The sequence below is a fragment of the Siphateles boraxobius genome, unplaced genomic scaffold (genome assembly GCF_051911475.1).
Source record: "Siphateles boraxobius isolate OS27281-9 unplaced genomic scaffold, OSU_SipBor_1 152, whole genome shotgun sequence".
Classification (NCBI taxonomy): Eukaryota; Metazoa; Chordata; class Actinopteri; order Cypriniformes; family Leuciscidae; genus Siphateles; species Siphateles boraxobius.
Window position 1 is genome coordinate 113,684 of NW_027508758.1, and position 7,916 is coordinate 121,599.

Below are 7,916 nucleotides of genomic sequence, written 5' to 3' on the forward strand. Positions count from 1 at the left end.
AATATCTGAGAAATGTTTTCTTTTAGCATCTTTCACAGTTTCCTGGAAATGACGCCAGCAATCCCTTAACATTTGAAGAGACACCTGCAGTTTGTCCTTCTTCCACTTGCGCTCAGCTCTACGGCACTCACGTCTGGCAGCATGAGTCATGTCATTTAGCCAGGGCTCAGATTTAGTTTTAGGCTGCCTGGATTTTAATGGAGCCACAGTGTTTAAAACAGTTTGGCAGGTGGAGTGAAACCATGAGTTAAGCTCGTCTGTGTGCAATACAGACTCAGGAGTGATGGTGTTCTGACTGAAAGCAGCCGAGAACTGAGCAGCAGTGGAAGGGTTAATCATGCGACAGTGCCGTGCAGCAGCGCAAGGTTTAAATGTATGACAGGCAAGAGCAGTCTCAAATAATACAGGCATATGGTCAGAAAACACTGCGTCACATATATCTAGATTAAGAACAGGCAAACCATATGATAAAACAAGATCAAGTGGGTGTCCATGTTCTTGTGTGGGTCCAGACACAGATTGCACAAGATTAAAAGAATCAATGAGGTTTAGAAAACCCTTTGTCATTGGCTTATCAGGACAACACACATGAACATTAAAATCCCCAACAATAAGAACACGATCATATTTAGGCATGATTTCAGCCAGAAAATCAGAAAAATCATTTAAAAAGTCCTTATTGTACTTGGGGGGCAAATAGACAACAACTCACAACACTGTGTGAGAGCGACCAATCTCAAATAAACTCAGCTCAAAGCTGCTGAAAGTGGATGACAGCAATATCTGCTTACATTTATAATGACTCTTATATACAGTCGCTATTCCTCCTTCTCGTCCAGATTTTCGTGGGGAGTTAAGGTAGCAGCAATCATGGTGTAAAAATTCTGTGAGAGCGCTGGACTCACCATCACTCAGCCATGTCTCAGTTACACAGAGGAAATGCAATCCTCGGGACGTGAAAAAATCCTTTAAGACAAAAGTCTTATTTGCTAGAGATCTAGCATTTACCAGCCCAAACCTGGCAGGAAGATCCGCGGCGCTGGATGTTCGTGAAACCCGACACAGAGACCGCAAGTTGCTGTGATTGACTCCGCGCCAGTGGGTACGAGGAGAGCAGGGGCCGCGGTGCTGGAACACCTCTTCCAGGCCGACGACAGGTATCAGACAGGCGCCGACAGGGTCCAGCGAGCGTCGAGGAATAACGAGGCTAGGCACGACTCCAAACTCAGTCCAAAAAGGCGTAGAACACCATGCAAGACGGGTGCGCTTTCGTTGGCGCTCACGCCGAGAAGGTGGAGCCGGGGCCTGCCAAAGGTGAGCCGGGAGCCTCACCAGGAGCGGGGGCAAGGTTTCACGTCCACCATCATCCAATTTTACTAAATTTTCAGCAGAAAATCGCAGATCCAGCAGTGTTTGGCGATCATACACCAGCAGAGAGTCGACATCCCGGGCAAAAAGCAAAACAAACAGCAAAAACACACACAGCAATGACAGTGACAGACGGCAAGCCACACACAATGGCACCATCTTCTGTATATGGCATCATCTTCAGTGTCAAGTCAAGTCAGTCGAGTCATCCTCATTTATATAGCGCTTTTAACAATGTAGATTGTTTCAAAGCAGCTTTACAGAGATAAAGATATAATTTAAGGTAACAGAGATTGGTTTGGTTTTATAGTGGTTCTTGAAAAATGTTTTTTCCAGCTAAAGTTAGTTTTGATTGTATATAAATTTTGATGCAGAATTTTTATTTTATCTTATCACTTTGGGTAGGTACGCGAACCGAAAAATTCCACAACGCTTTATCTGTAGAGTGGTATAGGGATCCTCCATAGGGAGAGGCTAGTTGGCACTTCAGCACTGCATTGTCATCGGGTCCAGGCGATAGTCCTTCGTCAGATCTGGAAACGGCCTGGATCCGGCAGGCTGCGGGAAAACCTCGGGATAAACAAAGACACTAAAATTAGCGTAGATGCCATTCTTCTTATGATGTAACGAGTACATCAGGATTTGAGGGAAGTGTTCCAAGTTCCGGCTGACCTAATCTAAGCAGCCTAATATTGAATTATAGAAGTCTATAGAGTGTTATGTGAATGCTAGGTCAAAGAGATGTGTTTTTAGTCTAGCTTTGAAATGACAGACTGTGTCTGCTTCCCGGACAATGTTAGGAAGATTGTTCCAAAGTTTTGGTGCTAAATAGGAAAAGGATCTACCGCCAGGAGTTGATTTATATATTCTAGGTATTATCAACTGGCCGGAGTTTTGAGATCGCAATAGATATGAAGGACTATAATGCGTTAAGAGCTCGCTCAAGTACTGGGGAGCTAAACCATTTAGTGCTTTGTAAGTAATCAGCAATATTTTTAAATTTATACGATGTTTAATAGGGAGCCAATGCAGTGTTGACAGAACCGGGCTAATATGGTCGTACTTCCTGGTTCTGGTAAGAACTCTAGCGGCTGCGTTTTGAACTAGCTGTAGTTTGTTTATTAAGCGTGCAGGGCAACCACCCAGTAGAGCATTACAATAATCTAGCCTTGATGTCATGAACGCATGAACTAGTTGTTCCGCATTTGTCAATGAGAGCATATGACGTAATTTAGATATATTTTTAAGATGGAAAAATGCGGTTTTACAGACACTAGACACGTGACTTTCAAATGAAAGATTGGTATCAAAGAGCACACCCAGGTTCCTAACTGACGACGAAGACTTAACAGAGCAGCCATCAAGTGTTAGGCGGTATTCTAGGTTATTACGTGTGGAAGTTTTTTGTCCAATAATTAGAATCTCTGTTTTTTCAGAATTTAGTAGTAGGAAATTACTAGTAATCCAATTTTTGATATCAACTATGCATTCCGATAATTTTGTGAATTGGTGAGTTTCGTTAGGTTTGGAAGAAATTTAGAGCTGAGTATCATCAGCATAACAGTGAAAGCTAATTCCATGTTTCCTACTGATATCTCCTAAAGGTAGCATGTACAGAGTGAACAGCAACGGTCCTAGTACTGAGCCTTGTGGTACGCCATACTGAACTTGTGATCGATAAGACATCTCTTCATTTACTGCTACAAACTGATAGCGGTCAGATAAATATGATTTTAACCATGCTAGTGCAATTCCATTCATGCCAACATAGTTTTTTAGTCTATTTAAGAGAATGTTGTGGTCAATGGTGTCAAATGCAGCACTAAGATCAAGTAACACTAATAGAGAGATAAAACCACAATCGGATAAGAGCAAATCATTTGTGACTCTAATGAGAGCTGTCTCAGTACTATGGTGCGGTCTAAATCCTGACTGAAAATCCTCACAGATACCATTTCCTTCAAGAAAGGAACACAGTTGTGAAGAGACTGGCTTTTCTAGTATCTTTGACAGAAAAGGTAGATTCGAGATCGGCCTGTAATTGACTAATTCTGTAGGATCAAGTTGCGTTTTTTTAACAAGTGGTTTAGTCATAGCCAGCTTAAAGGGTTTTGGTACGTATCCTAGAGACAAAGACGAATTAATGATATTAAGAAGAGGATCAATGACTTCTGGAAGCATCGCTTTCAATAGTTTAGTCGGTATAGGGTCTAACATACATGTTGTCGATTTAAACAAATATTAGAACTAAACTCATTTTATATTTTATATTTAGCTTACGAAAACCCCTAATTCAAAATTAGAATAATGTGAAAAAGTTTTCATAGCTGTAAGTCATAATCATCAAAATATTAACAAATAAAGGCTTGAAATATTTCACTTTGCATGTAATGAGTCTATATAATATATTAGTTTCACCTTTAAGTTGAATTACTGAAATAAATGGACTTTTGAACGATATTCAAATTTTTCGTGTTATGATAAATATCCAATAGATGGCACCGACAGACTGTTTTTAAATGAGGTTTGATAAATATTTCTTTTTCTTTTAAACTGTGTGTGTGTGTGTGTGTGTGTGTGTGTGTGTGTGTGTGTGTGTGTGTGTGTGTGTGTGTGTGTGTGTGTGTGTGTGTGTGTGTGTGTGTGTGTGTGTGTGTGTGTGTGTGTGAGAGATTTTGGTTTCAGTTTATAGTTTGACAAAAGCACAATGTTGTGTTTTATTGCGAGTGTACACAAATATAAGTAAACACTTTGCAGTTTGAATGATGTCCTCTATGAACAAAATGACAGAGTATGTTTTTATGTCTCCATTGTTCAATCACGCCTCACACACACACACACACACACACACACACACACACACACACACACACACACACACACACACACACACACACACACACACACACACACACACACACACACATTATTGTTCTAATCAGATCAGGCAAGTAATATTCTGTCTTGTCCCTTAAAAAAAAAAAAAAATATATATATATATATATATATATATATACTAGTGGTGGCCCGTTATCGGCGTTAACGTGCTGTGTTAACGTGAGACTCTTATCGGGCGATAAAAAAAATATCGCCGTTAATCTATTCTCAAAGTTGGGTTGGGAGCTGAGCTGGTTCTATACTACGCAAGCTATGATGATATTTTAGCGCTAATGTAACTTATACCTAGCCGAATTGCACTGCAGGGGGTAGGGATGGGAATTGAAAACCGGTTCCACTCGAAAACCGGTTCTAAGTTTTACGAACCATCGATATTGTATGCCTTGCCGTCGACGTTAACGATTCCACTAATCGATGCTCCTGCTCCGAGTCCCAGCCATAATATACAGACCGCGAACTCAACTTTCCCTTTTGTCCTTTATCGGGCACCATAGCGTGACGTCCTATACGCATCTGTGCGTCATTCGTGATGATAAAGCGATTTGAGCAGAGGAGGTAAACATGGAGTGGAAAAGACGATCTAAAGCTTGGCTTTATTTTACTAAACGAGACAAATTTTAGAAGGACAAAGCAGATCCTTGACCTTCTAGAGAGACAAGCTGAGCTGAGAGACCGGCGTTTAGCTCTTGAAACATCACGCGCTGATGCACACGGATCAGTGATTAACGTTAGTAACCCGCTGACGCTGACCTCGTCTACTCCGTGCGTTTCTCAGCATTGGTCCCGAGCGTCCAGGTCACGATCAGCCATGATTTCATTCACTCCGGCTCCAACACACCACCACGAAGCCTGGGTGGTTCCGCGGAAGCCGCGAGCCAGGACAAGAATCTTTTCGCCCCTCCCGGTTTTCGAGATCTCCACTCAGAACCGCTTCTCCCCTCTTCGCGAAACGGAACGCGATGCTGTGATCATCGGCGATTCCACCGTCCGACACGTCCACGCTACGTTAGGTAAAAGTAAGGTGCACAGTCACTGCTTTCCTGGTGCTCGTGTTCTCGATATCGCTGCGCGGGTAACTGAGATCTTGAACGGTGACGAGCGCGTCGGAGCTGTTGTGCTGCATGCGGGAGCTAACGACACTAGGCTGCGACAGACGGAGGTTCTGAAGAAAGACTTCAGGAGCCTTATCGATACGGTACGCAGCACATCGCCTGAAACATCGATTATTGTGTCTGGACCGCTTCCTACGTACCGACGAGGGCATGAAAAGTTCAGTAGATTATTCGCGCTAAATGAATGGTTATTGTCATGGTGCAATGAGCAGAAATTGATTTTTGTAAATAATTGGAATCTGTTTTGGGAGCGACCAAGGCTCTTCCGCGCTGATGGCTTACACCCAAGTAGAATCGGGGCAGATCTTCTGTCGGATAACATCTCCAAGATGTTAAATACCATTTGACTAGTAACCAAAAATCCAAATCACAGTCTCTACTGCACCAATTTAATTGATATTAATACTAGTGTAGAACATTGCATAGAAACTGTGTCTATTCCTCGTTTACTAAGATCAAATAATAAATCTACTGCAGGATCTAGAAAAAATCTAATTGTTATTAAAACAAAAAATCTCGCTATTAGTGAACAAAAACAATTTCTAAAGCTAGGTCTTCTAAACATTAGATCGCTCACACCTAAGGCGGTTATTGTAAATGAAATGGTCACAGATAATAATTTCGATGTTCTGTGCCTTACTGAAACCTGGCTTAAACCAAATGATTATTTCGGTCTAAATGAGTCTACTCCGCCAGGATACTGTTATAAGCATGAGCCCCGTCTGATCGGTCGTGGCGGCGGTGTTGCAACAATCTACAGAGATATCCTTAATGTTACTCAGAAAACTCGTCATAGGTTTAATTCGTTTGAAGTGCTTGTGCTAAATGTTACGCTCTTAGATGTAAGAAAAAAATCCCTATTATCTCTAGCATTGGCTACCGTATATAGACCTCCAGGGCCTTACGCCAATTTCCTAAAAGAGTTTGCTGACTTTCTATCAGATCTTTTGGTCAACGTCGATAAAGCATTAATTGTTGGAGATTTTAACATACACGTAGATAATTTAAATGATGCGTTAGGGGCTGCGTTTACAGATTTATTAAACTCCTTCGGGGTCAAGCAAAACGTCACCGGACCAACTCATCGTCTTAATCATACACTCGATTTAATTATATCATATGGAACCGATCCAACCGATATAGATATCATTCCACAAAGTGATGATGTCACTGACCACTACTTGGTAACTTGCATATTACGCACTGCTGTAATATGTCATGCTCCGCCACGTTATCGACCAGGTAGAACAATTCGTCCATCCACCATAGATCATTTCTCAAATAGCTTATCTGATCTGTCTCAGCTGCTGCCTGAACCCAAACAAACAGATGAACTAGACGAACTAACTAGCACTATGAGCACCATTCTCTCTAGAACATTGGATATTGTTGCACCCATTAGATTAAAAAAGGTCAGAGAAAAAAGTATAGCACCATGGTACAATAATACTACGTATGTTTTAAAGAGAGAAACCCGTAATTTAGAGCGTAAATGGAAAAAAACTAATTTAGAGGTCTTTAGAATCGCGTGGAAAGACAGTATGTCACTTTATAAAAAGGCACTTAAAACGGCCAGGGCTGAGCACCTCAGCAAATTAATAGAAAACAACCGAAATAATCCAAGGTTTTTATTTAATACCGTGGCTAGACTAACAAATAAACAGACGTCGTCTGAACAAAATACCTCGTTACAGTTTAGTAGTAATGATTTCATGAACTTCTTCACCGAGAAAATTGAAAGCATCAGAATCAAAATCGTAAACGTTCGATCTTTGCTCGCGCCTTATAATTCGGCCGCAATTATCACCCCGCAAGAACAATTACAATGCTTTACAACCATAGAACAAAAAGAGTTAAATAAACTTATCACTTCATCTAAAACAACAACATGTTTATTAGATCCTATACCAACTGAACTACTGAAAGAAGTGTTACCTGTAGTGGAAGAGCCTCTTCTCAATATTATTAACTCATCTTTATCTTTAGGTCATGTTCCAAGAACGTTCAAGCTGGCAGTTATAAAACCTCTTATTAAGAAACCACAATTAGATCCAAATAACCTAGCAAATTACAGACCCATTTCGAATCTTCCATTTATGTCAAAAATATTAGAAAAAGTTGTGTCCGCTCAACTCGGCTCTTTCTTGCAAGAAAACGACATCTATGAAAAGTTTCAGTCTGGATTCAGGCCACATCATAGCACTGAAACTGCGCTTGTTAGAATCACAAATGATTTACTTTTAGCTTCGGACCAAGGCTGTATCTCAGTACTAGTTTTACTTGATCTTAGTGCTGCGTTCGATACTATAGATCACACAATACTCTTAGATCGACTACAAAATTACACTGGTGTTCAAGGACAAGCATTAAGCTGGTTCAGGTCATACTTATCTGACCGCTACCATTTCGTCTACTTAAATGGAGAAAAATCGATTATAACTTCGGCAAACTATGGAGTGCCGCAGGGATCTGTGTTAGGCCCTTTATTATTCTCAATATATATGCTGCCACTTGGTAATATTCTAAGGAAACATGGAA

At 40.9% G+C, this 7,916-nt stretch overlaps 1 long non-coding RNA gene across 1 annotated transcript; it reads left to right on the top strand.

The window, feature by feature from the left end:
• Positions 1-4,914: 4,914 nt before the first annotated feature.
• Positions 4,915-6,858, top strand: LOC143738802 (uncharacterized). The gene is made up of 2 exons (XR_013204028.1): positions 4,915-6,300; positions 6,708-6,858. It is a non-coding gene; the product is annotated as an uncharacterized LOC143738802 (long non-coding RNA).
• The last annotated feature ends 1,058 nt before the right edge of the window (positions 6,859-7,916 follow it).